Source organism: Balearica regulorum, chromosome 4 (assembly GCF_011004875.1).
Source record: "Balearica regulorum gibbericeps isolate bBalReg1 chromosome 4, bBalReg1.pri, whole genome shotgun sequence".
NCBI lineage: Eukaryota > Metazoa > Chordata > Aves > Gruiformes > Gruidae > Balearica > Balearica regulorum.
In genome coordinates this window covers 2,315,877-2,338,449 of record NC_046187.1, presented here as the reverse complement: position 1 = coordinate 2,338,449, position 22,573 = coordinate 2,315,877, and the positions used below count along the sequence as shown (strand labels likewise).

The following is a 22,573-nucleotide window of genomic DNA, read 5'->3' as shown; positions in this document are numbered from 1 at the left end:
TTTACCGCCAGCGATTGGCCGCGATTGGCCGCCGACCGAGGGTGGGTCTCTTCGGATTGGTCGGACGAGTTCTACCTTTGCCCCGCCTACGGCTCCGGATCTTAGCAACCGTGACAGGAGCGCTGCGCGCGCGTGGGGCGGCTGCCGATGAGGCGGGGCCGTTGGGTGCTCGCGGCCGGAGCCCAACAGTCGCTCGGCTCCACAGCGACGGCCGCCGAGACACACCTCCCGTCCCCACAGCTCTCTTGCGCCGTAATAAACGATAAAGGCAAATGCTGACCTGCTGTCCCCGAGAGGGGCGGCCTGAGGTGGCTCAGCTCCCGTGGGGCGTTAACTCCCTCCTCAAGCTGTTTCTCGAGGGTTCGAGGTGCCCATCTGGATTTCAAAGCCCCATTTAAAAGCTTCGAACCAAGAGTTAAAATGTATTTACAGTCTCGTGTTTCAGAGCTTTCAGGACGTGCGCTTCCAAGCTGCTTTTTATAATCCCAGTCCATTTGTGTGGAGCACGGATCCAAGGTCCGATGCTTTAGGTAGAAGCTGGGGAGCAGCTGGCCCGTGGAACCCCGAGCGGATTGCTAGTCAGAGGGCTTCTCAGCCTGCAGCTTAACCGAGCCCTAATGACGAGATAAAACAGGATCTCGCAAAATAAATCATCGTCTGGAGGATTTGTGGGGCTGTGTCAACGCGCTCCGTGTTCGGTCTGTTTTCCGTGGGCAAACACAAAGGAACAAATGTCATAGGACAAACCCGACGAAACCACGGTGACTCGTGCTGTGTACATACTGGAGACAAAAGTCTGCGGTGGCGACTCGAGCAGATTAGCGTTCGGTTTGATCTAGTGAGGTTCCGCCGTTTCAACAAACAGAAAATGTTTATTAAATGTCGCAGTCTGGAAAAATAAGCCGCCTTCTCTACAAAACAGTCAGCAATGTTGCTATGCCAATCTCTATTTCTAGGCACAGTTCCTGTCTGCTATGCCAGTGATGACGGCCAATAATTTCTTCAAGTTTATTTTGACAACAAGCACTCTCAGATTCCCATAAACGCGCACAACTTTTCCTCGGGATATTCCTGGCGTGGGCCAGCACTCCTGTAGGTACCATCAGATATATCTGAGCACCTTTAGAAACAGCATCCCTGCAAGGTGAACGAACCGGCATGGCGGCTGATCATTTTGCGGGATAAATGTGGTTTTAGGCTCTGAAGTAAGAGCTGTGGATCTGCTCCTGTTTGAACAAGAGTGATTACTGTTAATGGAGTTGACTTCAAACGGACTCCTGGCAGTGGCGTCATCTAGATGATGTTTACAGGATGAGGCTCTGAGCTCCAGGCTCTGTTATCTAAATGCCCTTGGCAGTCGCCGCTTTTTTTAGGTTTTTTTCCACATTCTGAAGCATATCTTGCCATCGCAGACATGGCGTATGGATGTTCTTCCTCCTCCGACTGCTGTATTAAGCCACATAGCGGAACGTACGTTTCAGTTTACCTGAACGGCAGAAATTCATAAACACGCAGCATGACAATTCTAAAAATGCTAATTCAGACATCTACTCGAACACATACATTCCTTTCCCTTTATTAATTTAAACCTAAGAACACTCGGCAAAATTACCATTCATATATCATGTAATTTGAGGGGGGGAAATCGAAGAGCTCAACAGCACTTTCCCTGCAGCCTTGCAGCAGAAGGGCTCATTTTCTGCGTTCGGAGAGAAGGATCCCTGCCCCGTCTTTGTTCCTCTGTAATTAACTGATCTGTTGCAAAGAGCTGAGCAGGATTGAGAAAAAAACCCAAAAAACCAACAAACCCCAAGGATCCTTACTATAAGCGATGCACTCATCAGCTTTGGGATTATAAGCAGGGAAAATTAGTCTGCACCCTGGGCTGTCTGGAGCTGGTGGAATAATCATGTATTACGGGCAAAGGAGGATTCGTAGCAAGGTCTAGAAATAAAATCTGGGAATTTTTTCCCTTATGCAAGGAACCATTTTCTTTCAATGTGGCATTTATTTGTGATTAAGGGAAGTGTGTATGTTGGGGGAGAAATGATAATTGTTTCCAGTACTATGAGAAAACACAATTTGTCTATTCGGTAACATGCTGTGCCTTCCAGAATAACAAGTCCTTCCTGACATTCTTTGGGAACCTAAAGATGCATAAGTGAAAAGAAAGTTATAAATTCCTTAGCCACAGATGCTATAGTACTCATTATTTGGAAACAGTGACGACAGGGGAATTCTTGAGCCGCACTGAAACGGAAGCTGGGTGTGAAATCAACAAAAAAAGGAATTAAAACTGGAGGAAAACCCATCTGAAATCTTTTGAGATCCTAATAAAAGCAAAGATTTATACCGAAGCCTTACCTTCCACGAGACAAATTTCAAAGTGAAAAAAATATATTTCTTGTGATGTGAGACTTTCCAATGCCATCACATGAAGCAGGTATTATTTTAACTAGCCTTGCTAAACCACCTTCTGATATGGCTTGGCAAAACTTGTCCTGCCACGTCTGTGCAGCAGTTCACGGGGAACAGCTACGGATGGCTAATAGCTGTGCATTGACTAGCAGGTGATGATATCAGAGATGTTAATTGGGCCTGGTGGCGTGTGGATTTCCAAACTGAAACGGGATTACAAACCCTGGCGATTAAGGGACACGCGGTAATTAACGCTCTAGACACAAGCAGTCTGCCCACTCGGCAGCTGGACACCCAGGTAAGAACAACAGGGGTCACTTAGAACAATAGTTTCCTTTGAATCGCTTAACCAAAGAGATCCGCACGCTTTACAGCCACTAATGAATCTAAGCGCCCCACTGCGATCCCATTATAGCGGTATGGAGGACAGTGGCACCAGGAAAGCAGCAGTGCTAAAAACTGGAAGGCAAAAGTCACAGAGTTGCGACTACTTCTCTTCCCGCAAGATCAAACCGCTGCTATACGACGACTAGGGACTTAGCACCTAATTCGGGGCTGGGGGGGGAAGTGTCTAGTTTGGCCAACATCCTTGTTTTCTGCAGTGATGGAAGAGACAACAGCTCGTGTGTGAATTAGCTTTTTTTTTCAAACATAATTCAGGTTCATTTGAGAATATGGGTAAAGTATCAAGCATCAAGAGAGGTCGTATCAAATAAGATTAGCCCTAGAATCCTTTCCCCCCTTGAGAGCTGCTTATTCTTTCATAACTCAAGAAGCACCATATGAAAAAAAAAAAAAAATCTCTGCTTTAATTAAATGGGATGATTTGACAGTTGGCTGTTTTCTGTTTAACTGAGAGGAGTAAAAGTAGGTTCTTTAAACAAAGAACCCCAGTGTGTACATTTTATTTTTATACAGAAATGCCTGTATTAGAAAACACATATAAAGGCTGCATACACAGGTATATTTACGTACGTATCTGAGAAATATTTGGCAGATTCTGTTGCTTTAGAAAAAGTGGGTCCCGGTGATAAAAGCTATCAAAACTGAAGCCTTTGCATAGGCTTCCCCTCACCAGGCCCTTTGTGAGGGAGCAAGTCTAGGAGATGAAATAACCCACGAATCTGCCAGAATTTAAAACCGGTTCCCCTGACAGAAGCCCCTAAAGGCGAGCGGCATTTGATCCTCGAGTAGCCGTAGGAGTAAATGTCCCCACTGCCACCGCTCCTGTCTTCAGTACGACGGAGTGTAATTTCACACTTTTCACCTTGGAAATTTGGTCAAGTTCAGAATTGACAAATAAATGAATTTATTCCGATTTATGACGTGATTCCTAAAAGACGGAAGGCGAGCAAGGCTTGCCGATCAAGGATGAATGTAAATATGAGGTCGGTGTTGGGGAAAAGGTTCACTGGCAACACGAACAAATCTAGAGACAAGCAATGACAGTGCACGTATGTCTGTCTCGGTGATCGCACTCCGAGTTCAAAATAGCTGTTGCAATTAGGAAGGGAGGTGCGGAAAAAAGAAACCCATCTTGTTTGCTCAGGAGCAGGGAGCTATACTTAGCAGAAAATATTTTGAGCCGACAAGACCCAAACACAAGTCAATGGAAACTTAGTAAGTTTAGGACAGACTGTAAGCTGTTAGAGATTGTGATTTTTGTCTTGCTGCTGCAACATATGGTGAACCGGCACAGAAATAGCATCTAACAGTAGTAATGGCTAGGTGAGAGGAGTTTCCATTACAAGAGGAAGCTCACCGCAAAGGGAAAGGCAAGTTAGCCTACACAAGAAAATTTGTAACAGCGCAGCTGTGCTGTTTAGGTGTATTGCTTTGTTTAAAAAAGGCAAAGTTTACGTGGTTTTTTTGATGGGCATCCAGAAATGCTTTTCGGAGGCATCCAGGGAGCGAGCCCAGAAGCGCCGTTTGTTCGCTGGGATCTTCATTAAGCTGCGAAGCCTGCCACACGCGGCTGACTGCAGGGCACCTTCAGCCAAGCAGCTTGCGTTTTTGGGACAGACGGGCCAGATGCAAAGAACCCCGGTTGTATGGAGAGCTGGTTATATATACCCTAGAACTCCAGGGTATATTTAGAGGAAGCATCTATCATTCTTGTACATATTAGAGATATTTACGTACGCATAAAATTACGCAGGCATTTAAGCTCGTGTGAAGCTGCCGTGTACTGATACCACGTACTTTGTTTACTGAAAAAAAAAGCTACCACATATATATATATATATATATACACTGTGGTATCAGTATAAGTACCCCTATAGCAGCACAGCTGCATCGAAATCATGGGAGAAGAGGAAGTTCGTCTGTGTAACTTAAATCGCAAAACTTCCTGGTGTAAAGAAAGCCAAACCACAGCTAAACACCAAGGGAGCAGCATCAGCCTTCGGGAGGAGGTGAGATGTCAATGCAGAGCGCTGAAGGGGACTACTTCAGACTTCCATTTTCGCTGCCTCCATTAACATTTGGTCTGTTTTCGTCCAGTTTATGCTGTTTTAATGCAGCGTTCTTTCGACACTGCGCTGTCTCGAGGCATTTCTGAATCCCCTCTCACAACAGAGAAACCTAACTTCTGACTCCCGAGATGAGGCTACTAGAAGAGAGAGATCAAAAAGTGTATCGGAAAACAAATCCTTCCTAGAAAATGTTCTTATTCCTTGTACAATAGTTGGCATAAAACTTGTAAAACACAGCTAAAAATTGAATTGCTTGTAGGGCTAAAATCTCGATTCACAAAGGAAATTCCAAGTCTTCACTGAGAATTTTCACTGATGCAAAAGGATTTGGCTCCAGGAATAACACCGTGGATAAGCCCCTGCCCATTATTTCACGGCTCTGAGCAAGGCCACGTACGGTATCCTGGTAACCACAGAAATCCCCGATCTCCGACACTGACAGAGCGGGACAAAGTGGCCTGAGAGTCAACAGCGTTCTTTGGCGAGCATGATTTCATGGAGACCTCTCTTTGCACACACAGCTGAAAAGAGCTACAGCAGCGTGGAGGAGCTAACTGCCGGTCCAACTCAACGTACTTGTCTAACATCATCAAATCTCACTTTGGAGGCCTTGAAAATAGCTCCAGCATGAGAAGAGGAAGGGGGAACTAGACCCCCACATCCGAGCAAACCCTCACGTAAAGAGGGTGAGAAGGCGAACGCGCTCGTGGATGACTTCACCAGTGCCACGTCAAGAATATTTGCAGTTTTGTTGCTCGCTGGTTGTTGCTGCCCCACCTTGTTCAAATTCCACCCTCTGGAAATTTTTCTCTGCGAAAAAGGAATGAATCAGGAAAGACTCCAACTCTGTGACGCATTTCGTGACTTACCCAGTGCATGTAATTATTATTCACGATTTCTGCGTTGGGCAGGTTTAGGTGCCCTTTGTATTAGTCCCTTTGCAGCTGCTTTGTGAGCCGGCTAAGTCTCCCTGATTTCCATTACAGCTTTTGTCAGAAATCTATATTGCATCTTTCAGCCTATTAAAATATTGCTTCCTGTCTTTTTTTAGATAGTATCAGAAGCTTATATCAGTTTTCTGCAGGAAGACATCGCAGGCAATATTTGTAACGGCAGCTGAAGATGCAGACCCGATTCTGATCCCGCTGACATGGCCGTGCAGCGAGGGTAATCTTTTAGAAGCCAACGGAATTACACCAAATGCCCGAGCAATGTGCTTCAGTGCTTTTATGGCAACAATTTGCCTTCAGTGCAAGTTAAATTGTCTGAAAGGAAGCTGTATGTTTCAATAACCTTGTGCTTGTCTAAGCATGACCACGTAACTAGCAGTTTGCTTAAAGGTCTCTTTTAATAACGATTTGTTACTGGAAGGTGCGTTTCATTCACTGTATATTTTTGTCACTTATTTCAAGTGGGTTCTTTTATTTAATTGACAAGATAATTCTAGGCAATGTTGTGCTTAAGGCTTTTTAAAGTACTTTTTTAGAAAGGTAGTTGTGCATAATTTCAGAAGGCATTTTCAAACTCATAGGGGTTCTGCATAAATGGAATTTAAATTAGTCATTAAAAGTTAAACCAAGAAAAAAAGAGCAGTCACCTTTCTGAGCGTAGAACCAGGCAGCTGTTGAGTAAAATGATTTGCTAGGAGGCATTCAGTTATGAGGACCGGGAACGGATATGTTAAATTTATTTTCAGATTTAACGTGGTGCAAATCTAGTTCATATATAATTTGGATTAAACGCTAAGAGGCCGAAAGACCCTTTACACTAAGCATCCACGAAACAAGAGGAAGATACTTCCGTCTCATTTTCTGTTTCGAAATCGTGCAGTGCAAGTATTGTGAGAGAAAATAGGTAAAACAGCAAAGTACGGATGTACGGTACCACAGAGCTCATACACGGCTATTGGGACATGACATGACGGGTCACACACTGCAACTTAACGCCTCATCGGCTCTTAGCAGAAACCCTGCCTCAGTAGCAGTCAGTGGCGAATTTCTGGCCGCCAGTCGGATATCCCTCCGCGTTTCTCATCCTGCCGCTCTCTGCAGTGTTGCCAAAGACATTCTCAATTCCTTACGCACTCGCTTTTCAGATTATCCAGTCTGAGTTCTTGAATGCAACAGGCCATTACCTTTCAGTAAGCACGCCTTCTAATGACCCAGGCTTAATTTCAAAGCCTCAAGAGATGAAAAATCCCTTAATTATCTAAAGTGCTGTGAACAAAATACATCTCATTGTCCTTTCCTGGGGTTTCTTAAGTTTACCTTCTTGTATGTCTTTTGCTAAAATTGACTTCTTTGGGGCAATGTCTTTTATACTTTGCAAAGGGATAACCATTAACTGTAAATCAGAAATCATGTCAACCTGTATATGCTTCCTTTTATCAGACTACACAAACACAGACTGTCACAAGTTATCCCAGACAGAAGGTTTTTTCCAACTCTAAGTGTAAAAATATTTCACCCCTCAAGTCTAATGGATCGGTTATTCTCACTTAAATAACTAGCAGTCGGAGTGCCGGAAGTCTCGCAGAGTCTGCCAATTTTACTCCATTTCCTGTGCCAGAAATGGAATATTCCATTTTTTTCCTTTCTTTCCAAACGATAACTACCTTTAGTCATTCCATGTCCATTGGTGCATAATGTCCTTCTCATATTTCCCAATAATAATTTATACTTTGTTTCACAAGATTAATTGCTCTGTGCTAGCGTGAACAGAGATGTACATATTTCCGTGCACGGTACCGCAGATGTTTTCCAAGTAACAGCTGCAGGAACCTTTCCAGCATAGTTCTATCTTAAGCTACCATATCCAGGCACATTTCACTAACATACTCTCAGTACTTGCCAGAAGAAATAATTCAGATGTACTTTCTCAGATGTACAGTCAGTAGGTAGCTCTGCCTGTCTGGAAATATCTGGGGTCTAACTCAAGAGTTCAAACTGCCTAACCTTGTATTTAGGATCACATATCACGCCGTTCCCTAAATACTTACAGAGCGTGCAGAAAATCCTCCAACACCTTGCCTAATCCGCGTCTGCTCTCCTCCTGCCGTCGCTGCGGTCCGTAGCAACGCTTCCATCTCCTGCAATGGAAGAAAAGCCAGGCCCTAGCAGCAAGGAGTCCGGAACGAGGACAGGAAACGAAGACCGCTGTATCCAGTTTTGCGGGCAGGTGATTTTTAGCAAACGGGAGCGTACGTCACTTTGGTAAAATCCGCAACCTTTCTTCGATCCAAAAGAGCGTCAGCGAACGTGATCCTGACCCACACGGAAAAGTACAAGTCACTATGTTACTGAGCAGCAAACACCCATTTAACAAGGCATGTATACCTACAGGTGTCACAGAAATACTATACATTTATAAATTCCTATAGTGCTGATATGAACTCTCCAGGACATAACATACCCAATTATAGCAGATGATGTCTACGGTGAAGCACAACCACGGTCAGCTAATTAACGTCAACCGCCTTTAAGTGGTCACGTGGAGAAAAGAAAGGAATTTTTATATTCTGGAAGGGAAAAATGCGAGAAAACCTGTATTAAATGAGTCGGAGAGAATGAATTTTTAAGGTATTGCTATTCACATTTTCTCCCTTCCTGAAGACCACGATAAAGTTGCTTTAGCTGAAGGCTTGTTTGGCGTAGGTACGCTCACGAGTACACAGCTGTCGCTTCCCTGATTTACCTTGATGTCCGTTCACATCCGCTTACCCGTCATCTTTGTTATGGGCAATGTGGAAAACTATTCAACCTCATTTCATTTTGAAATAAGTCCTGCTCTGAGCAGGAGTTTGGCCTAGAAAACCTCCAGAGGTCCCTTCCAACCTCAGTTATTCTTTGATTTTATGACTATTTTTTGCAGTTAACACCTTTGCGTTTATAACGTCCATTTATTTATTGATCTTGGATTGCGAAAGTAGGCAACTTTCTGCTTCTGCCGTACTGCCGTATTACCACTCTGTTTTGCTTCTAGCACTATTAAGAAAGGCCATAAGAAATTATATTGTAGTTTAGAAAGCGATTCAAGAAAATTCATCTCCTCAAATCAAATTATACAAGAATTAAACGTCATGGCAGACAATGACTATTTGAAAAGAGTTTTTCAAAACATGGGCACCATTTTATCCTTTCAATGGGCAGGTCAAAAAAGGTTTGGATACAGACAGTTAAACTAAGGAGGATTCTTTTCCCTATAGTAATTTGGCTTCAGGCACGTAGATCATATATAGGAAACAAAATCAAGGAGAAATGTGCATGAAATACTACTATCGGCTAGCTGTTCCACTCTATCATTCACTCTGCCAATACTACACGGGTAAAATTGGAAATGCTGTAGAGGAGGAGATGCGTTCCTGTCTGCTGCTGGCGTTCTCGCGCGTTGCGACGTGCGTTTCTGACGAGTCGTCTGTTTTTTAGGAAGAACGATTGATTTACAGGTGCAATCCCTACGGTGAGGGACGCAGTCTGAAGGTTTTACCATTATCAAGTTAAATGGAATAGATTAGAACAAATAGTAAAGCAAACGGCAGAAAGTATCTGTTCTGGCTGAGAAAATTACATTATGGGGCCATTTATTTAGTAAAAATAAATCAGGTAAAAAGGTTAATTTAGTGCCTGCAGTTGTCCTCTCCGAATTAATCACTGAATGTGAAAGAGGTACTTCATTTCCTAAATATAAGCATGTATTTCACTGTTCTGGATCAAAGCAGAAGCGTGTCTCTCTCTTTTAAGAAGCTCTGTGGTGGGAACACATAGTAAGGGAATCTTCTTCAGCTCAAGCGGCAGGGTTTGTTTCCCTAGTAAATAATTTATATTCCTGCTGTTAGGAAGAAGTTGCGAGAGGCTGTCAGAAAGCACTCCTAAGAGGCCGTGGAGATGTTACACTTGATGTGGCACTCCTGTGATGCAGCTTATGATGATTTCTAATGTCAACAGACTTCTTTGAACGTGCGATTCTGCGGACTTACAATCCAAAGTGGCTACATACCTGAGACTGCCTCTGCCTGCGTGACAGGTGCGAGCTTCTGATAAGGGAGAGCACTAAAACTGACAAGGGATTTGAGAGAGACAGAACAGACTGCACAATTGCACAATTTGTTGACTGTGCGTGCTACACGCAGCCGTGGCTCCCCTTCCTGTTATCTTTATTAAAAAATGGGTTTAGGTATCTGAGACGCTTCGTGTGCACGCTATTTCTTTTGTTAAACTTTTTTTTTTTCTAAAGCTGACAAGTATTTGGATGAGGAATTTATGTTGCTTTTTTTTCTCATCTGTTTTGTAAGAAGTAAACCAACGCAGAGTACTTTGGAAAGGGGGCTTGCTTGCTGCTAGTCTCTCTTATTGGCTGCATGCTTCTTCCTATTCCATGCCGGGACAACAATTTAGCTTCGGTTTCACGCATGGAACGGCTGGATTCCGCTTGCGAAACTGAAGCCAGCGTTTGTCTGTCCAGCTGCAGTGGAAATCTACATTGTAAGCTGAAAGAAATGAAGGAGCCTGCATCTAGTTTCCTTTTTTCCTTTGCCACACACTTCAGGAATACTAGCTTATTATTTGCTTTTCCAAAGGGTAATTCATTATTGCCTGTAAGAACAAGCATAGCTAAGGTACTTGTAAGGTACAGCAGTCTTATAATTCGCATGTACCGACGTCCACACTACTTACTTGGAAAACTGCCACTCCACTGATTGATTCATTGCACAGAAAGGATAAGATTTGCAAAAATAACTAGCGATTTTGGACAGCTCAGTTTTCACAGAGGTCAAAGACAGTTCAGTGCTCAAACCCATTTAATTCCTCTCTGAGAGTTCCTGTGTGCTGATGATTTTTATTTGATGAGCACTTACTCCCAGGAAGCTGAGCAAAGTCTTGTCAGGTAATTTCACTATAAACTATTTTTTAGGATTCTCCTCGTTTCCTTCTGTGGCTTTTCCCAGTGTTCCACACTATTGTTTTGCAAACCGAGCCTCTAGACAAAGAAACGGAGCGTAGCTTTCTTTGCAGCTTTTGAAAAACGGCTTCCCGGGAGTCTGTTTCATGCCAATCTTTGAAAAAAGGAGTTCCCTCCAAGAAGAGAAGTCTTTCTGAGCCCCGTGTAAGCCTCAGGCTGATATTTCTTCAGTGCTATCAGCATACATATCTCTCCTGATCGCTTCGAAGAGCGCTCAGATGCCTCTGTGAGGGTTTCCTCCACCAACGGCCCAAGCTCGGCCTGCCTACGGGCAGGCAGCGGAGATGCTCCAGGCCCTTCCTCTTTCGTGACGAATGTGACTTCTGATGAGAGCTCTGCTGCTTACCCAATGTTATGTTTGAGATTGGTTTGTAAAAGAGGAGGAGAACTTTTTCATTAATTTTTTTTTTAGGGTTTTGTGTGTTTTGTTCTTTAGGCCATCATCAATATTGCCTTCTCTGGGCTGATCAAAATTTGCTTGCTATTTTAAAGATCTTAGGTTAGCAATAAATATAGATGAGTTATATAATGGTCGGGGTCAAAGCACAAACACAGGAATAACTAGACTTATTCTGCCACGCTACGCTGAACTTGACCGGCTAAACCTGAACAGCAATTACTATTAAAAGTTTGCATATCTCCAGCCTCTCGGGATATTCAAATGCTTTACCAAATATTTTAATTTTGCCTCACAACCAACGTGACACAAGGGTAAATTTATCCTTGTTCTGCAGTTGCCGTCTGCCTACGTACTTGAACTCATCAAGCTTGCTTGCGCGTGCTGGACTTTGTGTGCACCTAAGTCGGGTGGATATGAAAATTAGCATTAACCTTTGCATCCGTGGGTTTAACTGACTGGTCAAAAGTCAGGCAGTGAACAGCGCTTGGGTCTCCGAAGCAGAGCGCAGAGCCAAACCACAAGACCATCTGTTTTCCCTTCTGAAGGGTGTTTAAGCGCAGATAGAAACGTCTGCTGCAAAGATACACATCCTTCCCTTTTCTACATACTGGGATTGGGCTGTGAATCCAGTAGCGTGTCTTCTTTCCCTCCACTCAGTGGGAGAAAAGTCAGGCTGAAGGGCAGGTATGCCTTATACGTGGGATTTTCTTGTTTCCACTAACACGGATCTCTCACTGGTCTAATATCTACTGTTTTGTCACCTCCCTAGAGCCCAGTCTGCGTTAAGGCAGCGGCCACCTGTGTAGTTACACGTGCGTGCCGTCACGCTGTCTTGGGAGCCAAGCTGGGACGCGCTTCGTTTTGCTATGACCAGAGCAACCCGTATCGCTGTAAGCCCCCTGCACGCCCGGACGCCGAGTCCACCGTACCTGCCGCCTGTGACAGTGCAGTTGTCCTGTCGAGTCTCTTTGAAACAGACGCGCTTCGTTTTCCCCCCCAGGGATGAACAGGCTTTCTCCCTGCTACCAAAGTGTCCTCCTTCCCTGGCTGACGTGGCACTTGGGGTCTTTATACTGTTCCAAGGCATCGGATTTTTGTACGGTGCGTCAGGTTCCTGCACGCTCGTAACGTTGCAATGGCCTTCCTCTAGGTCCGCTCCATTACATTCACCAGGTTCATTTTTTTTTCTAGGTTTAGTATTGCCTCTTTTGCTGTCTCCCCAGGCCACAGGCCCAAACAGAGAGAGTTCTTGCCGGTTGCCTCCATCGCTTTCTCAGCAGTGTCTCTAAATCCCTCGGCAGCCACGTACTTAGGGCAGCCTGCCCGCCACGACCCTCAGCTGCTCCGGGCACACGCTGCGTCTTTCTTCTCGGAGTGTGTACAACTGTGCCGCTATTTTGACCCCCGGGGGGTGTGTGCGCAGACCTAGGCCACCTCCTAGAGAGGCGTGAAGTGGTCCTGGGAGACCTGGCCTTCAACTGACCACCCTGCTAGGACGACCTGCTCCGAGGTCCCTCCTGCACCAGGTGACTCACTCCTCAGTCTCTCGGATTTCCTTCGGAAGGAGTATCGATCCAGTAGCCGAGTAGTTTACTGCACTACTTTCAACTCAGTCAGGTGCCGCCTCGACTGCCCCTTCGTACTGTTACTGAGGACAAAGGCGTACGTAATCATACGTATCCAGCTGAGGGCACATTCAGCACAAGACGAATACAAGGAACTCTGTTGTGTTATGTGAGCGCTAGAGGTTCCTGCCAAACCATCAATTTCACAGTCTGCTGGTCTGAGGATGTGCCGCACCGCCTCGGGCTCCCAGCGCTGACATGCGAAATGTTCTGGGAAGGGCCCTGATGGAAATCCCTTGATCAAATAGTCAGAATACGCAAGCACTGCTGTAACAGCGGGAACGGAACAATCTCGGGACGGTGCCAGTCAGATCTCCAGCAAGAATCTCCCAGCTAGGAACATCAGCTCAGTTATCTTCACTTGGTCACTGCCACAAACTACCAGTGGGACAACCGATTTTGGAAAACCGTAACAGCTTTACAGACTTCTTAAACACTGATCCTTCAACAATGAGACCCAGAAGAATTAGAATGAAACTGGGGAAGCTAGATAAAATTCCACTGGGACTTGCCCTTCTCTGCACCTTCTTAGTTCTAAAAGGCATATCCCATTCCAAGATAAAAAGTAAGAGAAATGGAAGGGAGGAGCACACAGCAAGCTTGGATTCAAAGAGCAGTTCACCCTATGCACAGAGGCGTTCGGTTGCCGCAGCAAAAACAGCCTTTCATTTCAGTCTTATAACTGTGGCCCGAGAGTTGCTAGAGAATGTTAAAAAAGCTCATGACAGATGAATCTTTAGCAAACTGATTCAGAGTTAATCTGTCAGGAAATAAATAGAAAAAAAAATTCTCTGCTCTCTCTACGCTTGATTTATGTCACTGTGCTTATTATCTCTAGAGGAAATCCTCCTTTGTGTGCCGTCTGAAAGCTAATAACTACAGATACTGGAAAGAGTTTAAAGAAAATGAGTTGCCTTTGCTCTGAACTTCTTGCTTTTATCTGCTAATTTCAACCTCTAGTGGTATAGCAAGGTTGTGCCACTCGTCTTCACGGTGCCAGGATTTTCATGCAAAGTATTTATTTTCTGTTCCTCGTTTTTACTGTACAGTATTATAACACACGCCCATCCCTCTCCAGAAAAAAATAAAAATACTTACATTACAAAAAATTTCAACACTCACAAGTTGAGTTGAGCAGACAAAAGGAATAAATGGAGCTGTGAGAAAACATCTTATCTTCCCTGGCACTTCAGGCATCTCTATCTTCTGCTATGGCAGTGGGGCTGCCAGACAGAGCCTGCCATCTAGAAATAGAAAGAAAAAGGACAGTGAATCCCTCCTGCAGGCCTCTGTGCTGGGGCAAGGCCTAAGTAAGTAAATAAAGCCAGCAAAGGGTAAATTCCTATTTACATCTTGCACGGCAGTAAGTAAGGCAACTCTAGCCGTGACAGGGAGCTCTGTCCCAGCAACCGCAGGCCTGGGGACACGGCACGGACATAAAAGCAGCCACAACTTGACGCTTTTGCTGAGCTTCCGCACAAGAAAGTGTTTGTAAATAAACGCCTTGGCTGTTTCGCGAGTGTTTTAAATGAAACTTTAAAGCTTTAACGTGCCTGCTCCCAAAGCGGCACGGAGGGGGGGCGAACTTAAACCTCCTTTGATGTTGGGGCTGCTGGAAGGAGCAGGCAGGCGCCGCAGACGCCCACACGGCCGCTTGCAGGGGAAAAGTGCGCGGAAGGCGGCGGGGAGAGCCGAGCGCCCCCACGGCCCTGCCCGGCGGGCTCTTCCCCGCTATTCCCACTCACCCTCCGCGGCCACCGGCCGGGAAGGGACCCACGGCTCCGTCACACCGGGAGTCGGGTTGGGGGAGCGTCCGCCGGAGCCCCCTCAGCGCCGGCACGGAGACAGCAGCACAAGCAGCCGCTCACCCGCCCCTCCCCACAGCCGCGCAGGCGCCGCGGAGGGACAGCGATGAAAGGGATTGTTTTCGCGCTACATCCGCGCGATCCTTCCGCCGGGCGGCCCGAGGGAAGAGAGTCCCGTGTCCCCCCCCCCCCCGCCTCACAGCCACCCGCCGGCGGGCCCCGCGTCGCCTCTCGCACCAGGGCGCTCCCATCCCCACCCCCCGCCGCGACGTGGGCAGCGAGCGGCAAAGCACGTACCCACGGGCGGCGGAGAGCAGAGTGTGTGTGTGTGTGCATATATATGTGCGGGGGTGGGTGTGTGTGTGAACAGAGAGGCGGTGCCGCGGCAGCGCCCTCCGCGCGGCGTTGTCCCCCCCAGCGGTGGTGCTGAACGCCAACGGCCGCCCCGCCCGCGCGGGAGGCGGGGATGGGCTGAGGGGAGGCCGCCCCGCCGGCCCTTCTTTCCCTCCCCTGCTCCCCCCGGGAAGCGGCTGGCTGCGGGCTGCCTCTCGCTCCCCCTCCCCCCCTTCCCTTTTAATTTTTATTTTATTTTATTTTAATCCCCCACCCCCCCACCCCCCGCGGCGGCGGCGGCGGCGGCCCGCCTTCCCCCTCCCGCCCCCCTTTCCCCCGTCGTCGCGGCCCCGCACCGGCCCCGCCATGGCGACATGAGCCCGCCGGCCGCCGCCGCCGCCGCCGCCCCGGACATGGGGCCCGCACGGTGCTGAAGCGCCGCGGAGGAGCCCCGCCGCCGTCGCCCCGCCATGGGGTGCTGATGGCCGGGCTCCGCCGGGCACCCCGCCGCCGCGCAGGGGAGGTGAGCCGGGGGGCGGGAACGAGGGGGGGGGTGTGGGGGGGTGTGTGAGGGCGGGGGTCCCCGCTACGGGGTCGGGTGTGCAAGGCGGCGGGGTGGGTGTGTGTGTGTGTGTGTGTGTGTGTGTGTCTGCAGTGCATCGGGGCAGTGTGCGGTGCACGCGCGTGCGATGCAGGGCGCGAGCGTGAAGCGCGTGTGCGTGCGCGTGCAGAGCACCGTTGTGTGCACGGTGAGCGCACAGCACCAGCGTGTGAGGCATGTGCAAGTGCGCGTGCACTGCACGAGCGCGTGCGATGCACGACTTTGCACAAAGTGCGCGCGCGCAGCGCATCCTGCGAGCGGTGCATTGTGCGCGCGCCGGGCGTGCAAAGCGTTGTGCGTGCAAAGCGTTGTGCGCGCAACGCTCCCGGGCGCCGTGCGGCGCATCTGTGTGTGTGTGTCTGCGTGCAACGTCTGTGCGCCCGCGTGTTGCACGCAGGTGTGCAATGCTGGCAGGTGTGCAATGCACGCTGTGCCCTCCTCTACCCCCTGCCCCGTCGGTGCCTAGCTGGCCCCTGTCCCGTGTGCCCCCCCCCCCCGGGCCAGGAGCCAACATGTGCCCCAGGTGTGCCCCAGGTGTGCCCCAGCTCTGGCCCGGGTGGCCCTTCACAGCACAGGTAATTTGTTTTTGTTCTCTTGGCTTGTGGTTGGTTTGCAGAGATGGGGTGCCCTCTCCTCCCATCCTTCTTTGCCCCCTCATCTGCGACGGAAGAAATTTCCGTGAAAGAGTAGTGGTGGTGTGTTCTATAAATCTGTCTGCAAAGAGGGGGACGTAAAGGAGCGAGGTTACCGTCAGCTATTTCAGGCCAGTGGTAGAAAGCAGACTTGCAAAAAATCAGTTTGCCTGAAAACTTGTGTGTTAATCACAGAAAAACCTATTGTCTTATCCTCCCCTTTTGACTCTGTGAAGGAGGGGAAAAGGAACAATCCCACGTTTTCCCCACTCTTAAAAGTAAAGGTGTTAGAAAGCAGACTTGTTTGGAGCCTGAATTTAAAAGCGCTTTGTAGCATCAGCCTTTGTGTGCTCCCAAAAACGTTCTTTGCATGGTACGCTGCAACAGCCTGTAAATGGCACGGCCCCTTTTAAAGACAGAAGGGTGAGATTTTTTTATTAACGAAGTATTTAAATGGACCAAAACGCATGTGATTGTGAAGCTCCCCTTTCTGGATCCTATCTCACCTCTTCCCTGCAGGGGTGGCAGATGTGGCTGTGCCCTCCCCCGGGGCGACCCCCGGGCTGGGGCCCGGCTACTGCCTCTGCCCGGATTTAAAGCTGGTGGATAGGTGCGTGCGCGCGTGTGGAGCCCAGGCTTTGCAATGTGAAGCTAAGTAGGAGTTTGTCTCTCAAAAAGCAACTCACAGCACCTTTTCCTTGTCTCGAGGGTTTGATTTTGGATCCTTGCAAATGATTCAGGTTTTGCTTTTAAAGTAGTTAGGCTGGCTCGTAAAGCTGGGGGACAGCTCGTTCTCACGCGTGCCTGCACAGACCTTGGCATGGGATGCGGGAAGCTGATCTTTTGGCTTCTCCCCAGCAGGAATTGAACTTTCACATGGTGTGTATATACTTCTAATTATCTTTCACCCCTATTCAGAGCTTGTGTCTAGTTTGATATGGCAGAACTGATCTTAGACTCTTCTTTCTCCTGTGTCTGTTCCGTCCTGTGCTTTGTTTGCTCCAGGTCACTATTTAAAAGTACTCTGAGATTGCTTCTGTCCCTGCACGATAAGAGCCTTGCTCTATCAGGGCCCTTTCCACAAGAAGTCCTGCTCCGTGGACGCCTGTTGGGGCCAGGCTTTCCCACTGTTTGGTGTTTGGGGTGTCACAGGGCTGCAGCCGGTGTTGATGAGAACTGGCAGTGAGCAGGCCAGCACTCCTGTGCCATGTTCCTGCTCCCGTCTCACCATCGGCAGCCATTCCTGGGTGCAGTTGAGGGTACTGACGTACCTCAGCCCAGGATGAGGTTTGCTCCATGGGGGCTGCTCAGCCTTGGCCCCACAGTTTGCAGAGACCCCGCCGTGTGCCCTGGCCACTGCCGGCGGTGCTTGCCATCTGGGGCCAGCTGCGTGGCTTACGCAGGCTGGCTGTGCAGCCTTCTTTTCCAGACTCTTCTGCACAACCAGGTGGTTCAAGCATACTTTTAGGGAAACAGTCATAGCTCAGTAGTCCATATCCCTACATCCTAGAGGCCTTGGGATGACTTTGAGGGAACGGACAAGTCAGGTGTTGGGACCTGCTTTCCAGGGCAGTGCAGCATCCAGAGCTATCTGTCTGCCATCTTATATTAACACTTTGATACAATCACCATTTGCTTTCTAAAAAGTGTTATTTTCCTATTTTGAGATCATTTATTGTAGTAACATTTACATGTATCAATTTAAAGAGACTTCTCTCTTACCTTTGCTTGTGTCATTGCCCTGAGATAAATTTTACAAGTCAGTAGGTGGACCCAAGTCTGTAGCTTTTTACAGCTGTGGGCATTTTCCCTGTAATTAATCTTTTACATTTTCCCTCCTCAACTTTTCTGTGCTCAGCTGCTTCTTACCATAGCTCATGCAGGCAACAGAAATGAGAACACGAGCAGTGTTGGTGCAGTGGAGCGCGCCTTCCCCCAGGGCCTGTGTGAAAGATGCTTTCCTTCGCACACCCGCAGCAATGTGCTGGTTAAAGCGGTAATTAATCTTGACCCCGCGCTGAACTGGCTCTTTCAGAGCATCTATATTTGCAGGTTTAATCTTTGTGTTTCTACATGGCATTTTTTAGGAAAAAAAATTTGATAGAGCTATCATGCTGATGTAAATTATCCATCTGAACTGGGTGATAGATGGATAGCTGCACAACCTGCAGTTCATTTCACACTGCTCCTTGACCTGCCAGAGATAGATTTTAAAAAGGCTGGACAGGACCAGTGGCTTCAGGAAAACTAGACATCGTATTTGGACAGCCAAATAACGCTTATGACTCCGCTGCCCAAGCAGGGAGCAAAACGCGAGTAAAGGAGTAGACATGTATCTCTAGATTGAGTCAAACAGGGTTGTGGGATCTGAGGGTCCTCCCCTGCAAGATATAAAATGGGTGTCTAGACCTAACCTGCTCAGGAACAAATTGTGGCTGTTTTCCTTTGCTCCCGTGATTTTCCAGGGCTAGAGAAGGTACAAACCCAGGTACTTGTCACCAGGACGCTCCACTCAAGAAGCAGGAAATCCAGGCTGGCCACCAAGGAGATGGATTTGAAGGGGGATTCTGGTTCACTGAGAACAGAGAATAGTTTCTTTGAGAGCTCAGCACAATAATAGCTATTGTCAAATGCCAAAAAAGCAAGGTGAAATCATTCAGATGGAAGGAAAAATCTCAGCTGTCTCCCATCTCAGTATGAAGCAGCTGTGGTCTGAAATTCTCCCTTCCTGCATGTTTGCTAACTACAAATATCAGCACTGATTTATTAACCATAATGGGTATTTGCACTTGCTATGCCATACACTCATCTAAAGGCTCACTCATGAGTAACATGTTACTGCAGATACTCCATTCTGCTCATCAGCCCAGACATCAAACATTTTCTTTACTGGGATGATGGGAGGTGCTGGATGAACCCATTTGCCAGAGGCTTTTGTGCCTTTTTGGTGGTTTTTTTTTGGCTGTACGCAGCTAGATCTGTTTCTTGGCTGGGGTAGCTCTTGACTATAGTGGTCTGTTAGACAAGAACTTGGCTCCCAAAACCTCCAACCTTTACATTCCTACCAATTTTGACTGTAAATCTTAGGGTTTACCTGCTCCTAACTGCTGCCATGCAGTTGACAAGCCTGCTTCCTTTAAGGATGCAACTGCTGTAATAACATGACCATCAAATGCAGCTTAGCCTCCATTTATGAAAGCACTGCAAATGTGTCTGTATTTGCACGGATAGGAGCAAAGGGGGACTTTGCACAACACGCTTTGTGGAAGCGGCAGAACTCTGACTGCCATTACATACCACCTCAGGCATACTGTTTTCTGTTTTTGAGTACCCCCACCTCCCAAAGCTTCCTTCCCCAGGTTTATTTTATTTTAGGCTGAGGACTATTGGTTTTAGGTTATCAGAACTGGAGATATAGAGGCCATTACATTTGTGCTGGTTGGGCAGGAGAGGTGAGTACATAGGCAAGAGCCAGGACCAAGCCTGTGCCATTCTGTTTTTGCAGAGAATTGAAATTAGGTCCTTTTCTGTATTGTCTCAACAAGACACTAATTAGTCAGCAAGCTTGAGCTCCTGGAGGATAATTAAGCTTTATAAGTGTGGGTTCTCTTTGGTTGATGAGAAAGAGGAGACAGTACCCTCAGAGCCTAAGAATGCTGCTCTGCAGCTACTGTGCTGCACCTCATAAGCAATCTATTGTTTGAACAGCAGATAATTCCTCATTTCCTCAATTATCTCTTTTTAGTGCCTCACACTGTATCCTGATATTAGCTGTAATCGCTAATAATTTACCCTGAGGCCAATCAGAGTCTGCAAAGCAAAATACTGGCCTTGGTGAGCATTTATGCTTTCACATAAAATTCTGTTTTGATGTTGTCAAGAGGAATCAAGTCATTGTAGTTACTTTTTTTTTTTGGATGTGGGTGTTGAACTGGGTATAAACTTGTTTGGTTTTGCTGCTGTTCTTTATGTTAATGACTGACTACTGCCAAAAGACAAAAAGAGCTACTGCTGAATCCTGTTCCTGTGTTTTTGCCCATAGAGGCATTGCATTTATTTGGTTTCAGGGGATTATATTACTCAAAAGGTGGTGCGTGATGCTTTAAGATTCCAAATGCCTGTTGGCCCTTGCCTGCAGAGAGTTAGCTTTTATGAGCTTGAAAGCCTCTGGCCCTATTTTATGAAATTACTTCTCTCACATACTTTGTGAGCTTGATTTTCCTCAGAGTGACTTCCTTCAAGTTACCGTTGATTTATACCAAGTTATATTGGTGATGGGACAAGTGAATCATACTCTGCATGTGTTGCTTTTAGGAGACTAGCAGCAAGACATTACATAATGCCAGGTTTGGTTTGCCCCCCCCTTTTTTTTTTTAAAGCCTTCCTGCTCTGCTTACAGCATTTGCAGCCCGAAGAACTGATGAGCTGCTCTGGGCATACAGCTGAGCCCTCTCAACTGTGCTGCTGTGAGCCTAAAGCCCTTAAGATCACACAGTGGATGAAGCTGAAAAGGACCTCTGAAGGTCATCTTGCCCAACCCTCCTGCTCAAGCAGGGCCACCTAAAACCAGCTGCCCTGTACCACGTCCAGATGCCTTTTCAGACTCCACCGCCTCTCTGGGCAGCCTCTGCCATGCACTTTCACCCTCACAGTAAAGAAGCATCCCTGATATTTAGAGGGAACATCCTATGTTTCATTTTGTACCCCTTGCCTCTGGTCCTGTCTCTGGGCACCACTGCAAAGAGCCTGACTTCATTTTCTTTGCACCCTCCCTTCAGGTATTTATACACACGAGTAAGATTACTTCCCCAGCTGTCTTTCCAGGCTGAACAGTCCCAGCTCCCTCAGCCTTTCCTCATAGGAGAGAGCCTCCAGTCCCTTCATCATATTAGCCATTCTTTACTGGACTCCCTGCAGTATGTCCCTGTCTCTCTCTTGTTCTGGGGAGCCCAGAACCCAACACACCACCTGGGTGTGGCCTCACTAGGACTGAGTAGAGGGGAAGGATCACCTCCCTCAATCTGCTGGCAGCACTCCTAACGCAGCCCGGGATACCATTAGCTTTCTGTGCCACAAAGGCACCCTGCTGGCTCCTGGTCAACATGATCAGCTAAAAACCCCAGGGCCTTTTCTGCAAAACGGCTCTCCAGCCAGACACCCACAGCATATACTGGTCCTTGGGGTGCTTCCTCCCCAGGTGCAGGACATGGCACATAGCCTTTATGAGATTACTGCCAGCCCATTTCTCCAGCATGCTGAGGTCCCTCTGGATGGCAGCATGACCCTCTGGCTTATCAGCCACTGCTCATTTGCTGTCACCTGCAAACTTGCAGAGTGTGCTCTCTGGCCCATCATCCAGATACTAAACAGGACTGGACCCAGTATCTACCCCTGGGGTACACCACTAATCATTTGTGCCACCAATCACCACCTTCTGGACACAGTCACTCAGCCAGCTTTCTCTCTGCCTCGCTGTCTGCTCACCCAGCCCCTACTTTCAATAGTCTTTGACATCTCTTGCAGATAAAATTCCAGCTGGGGTTTGAGTAGCCAGGGATGAGGTTAGGAAAGCCAGTGCTTCTGTATTCCTCCCAGGTTGCCTATCCTTGCTTCCACCCTCTCTAAATGCTTACTTTTGGTGTTTGAACTTGGCCAAGAGCTCCTTATTTATCCACACAGGCCTCCCGGCCTTTTTGCCTGACTTGGTATTTGTTGGGATGGAACTCTTGAGCCTCGAGGAGGTAATCCTTGAATACTGACCAGCATTTTTGAGTCCCTCTTCCCTGCAGGGCCTTGCCCCATGGGACACTTCCAAGCAGATCTTGGAAGAGTCCAAAGCATGCTGACCTGAAGTCCAGGGTTGTCAGCTTGCTTCTTACCTTGCTCCTTCCCCTTAGGATCCTGAACTCCACTATCCCATGATCACTGCAGCCAGGGCAGCCTTCTTCACATTCCCAGCAAGCCCCTCGTTGTAAGAGAGTATGAGGTCCAGCAGAACACCTCTCTCTAGCTTCTCTATCATTTGGGCTGGAAGGTGACATCACTCCACTCTGGAAACCTCCTGGATGGCTTATACTCTGCTGTGTTGTCCCTCCTGCATATGTCAGAGTGGTTGGAGTTCCCCCAGGAGGACCAGGTGCTGCAAACATGAGGCTGCTTCCAGCTGTCTGTAGAAGGCCTCATCAACTTGTTTTTCCACCCACTACAGTGTCACCCTTATCTGTTTTCTCTTTAATCCTCACCCATAAGCTCCCAGTTGACTTCCCATCCATCCCCAGGCTAATCTCCACACATTACAGCTGTTCTTATATCAAGGCAAACTCCACC

General features: G+C 47.6%; 1 protein-coding gene and 1 long non-coding RNA gene across 4 annotated transcripts in view; one reads left to right on the top strand and one right to left on the bottom strand.

Moving 5' to 3' along the window:
• Positions 1-852: 852 nt before the first annotated feature.
• LOC142601621 (uncharacterized) lies at positions 853-14,919 on the bottom strand. 3 transcript variants are annotated; one of them, XR_012835132.1, is made up of 4 exons: positions 14,621-14,919; positions 13,998-14,119; positions 7,887-8,155; positions 853-1,223 (listed from the first exon to the last, which is right to left on the bottom strand). It is a non-coding gene; the product is annotated as an uncharacterized LOC142601621 (long non-coding RNA). The 3 variants fall into 3 exon arrangements; XR_012835131.1 differs by lacking the exon at positions 853-1,223 and adding an exon at positions 1,230-1,443; XR_012835130.1 differs by lacking the exon at positions 853-1,223 and having other exon boundaries at positions 3,714-8,155.
• A 191-nt stretch (positions 14,920-15,110) lies between these two features.
• Positions 15,111-22,573, top strand: part of CCNI (cyclin I) — a 34,330-nt gene continuing 26,867 nt past the window's right edge. The window contains exon 1 of the mRNA XM_075750902.1: positions 15,111-15,536. The gene's annotated coding sequence lies outside the window, so the exon portion shown is untranslated. The remainder of the gene's footprint in view (positions 15,537-22,573) is intronic.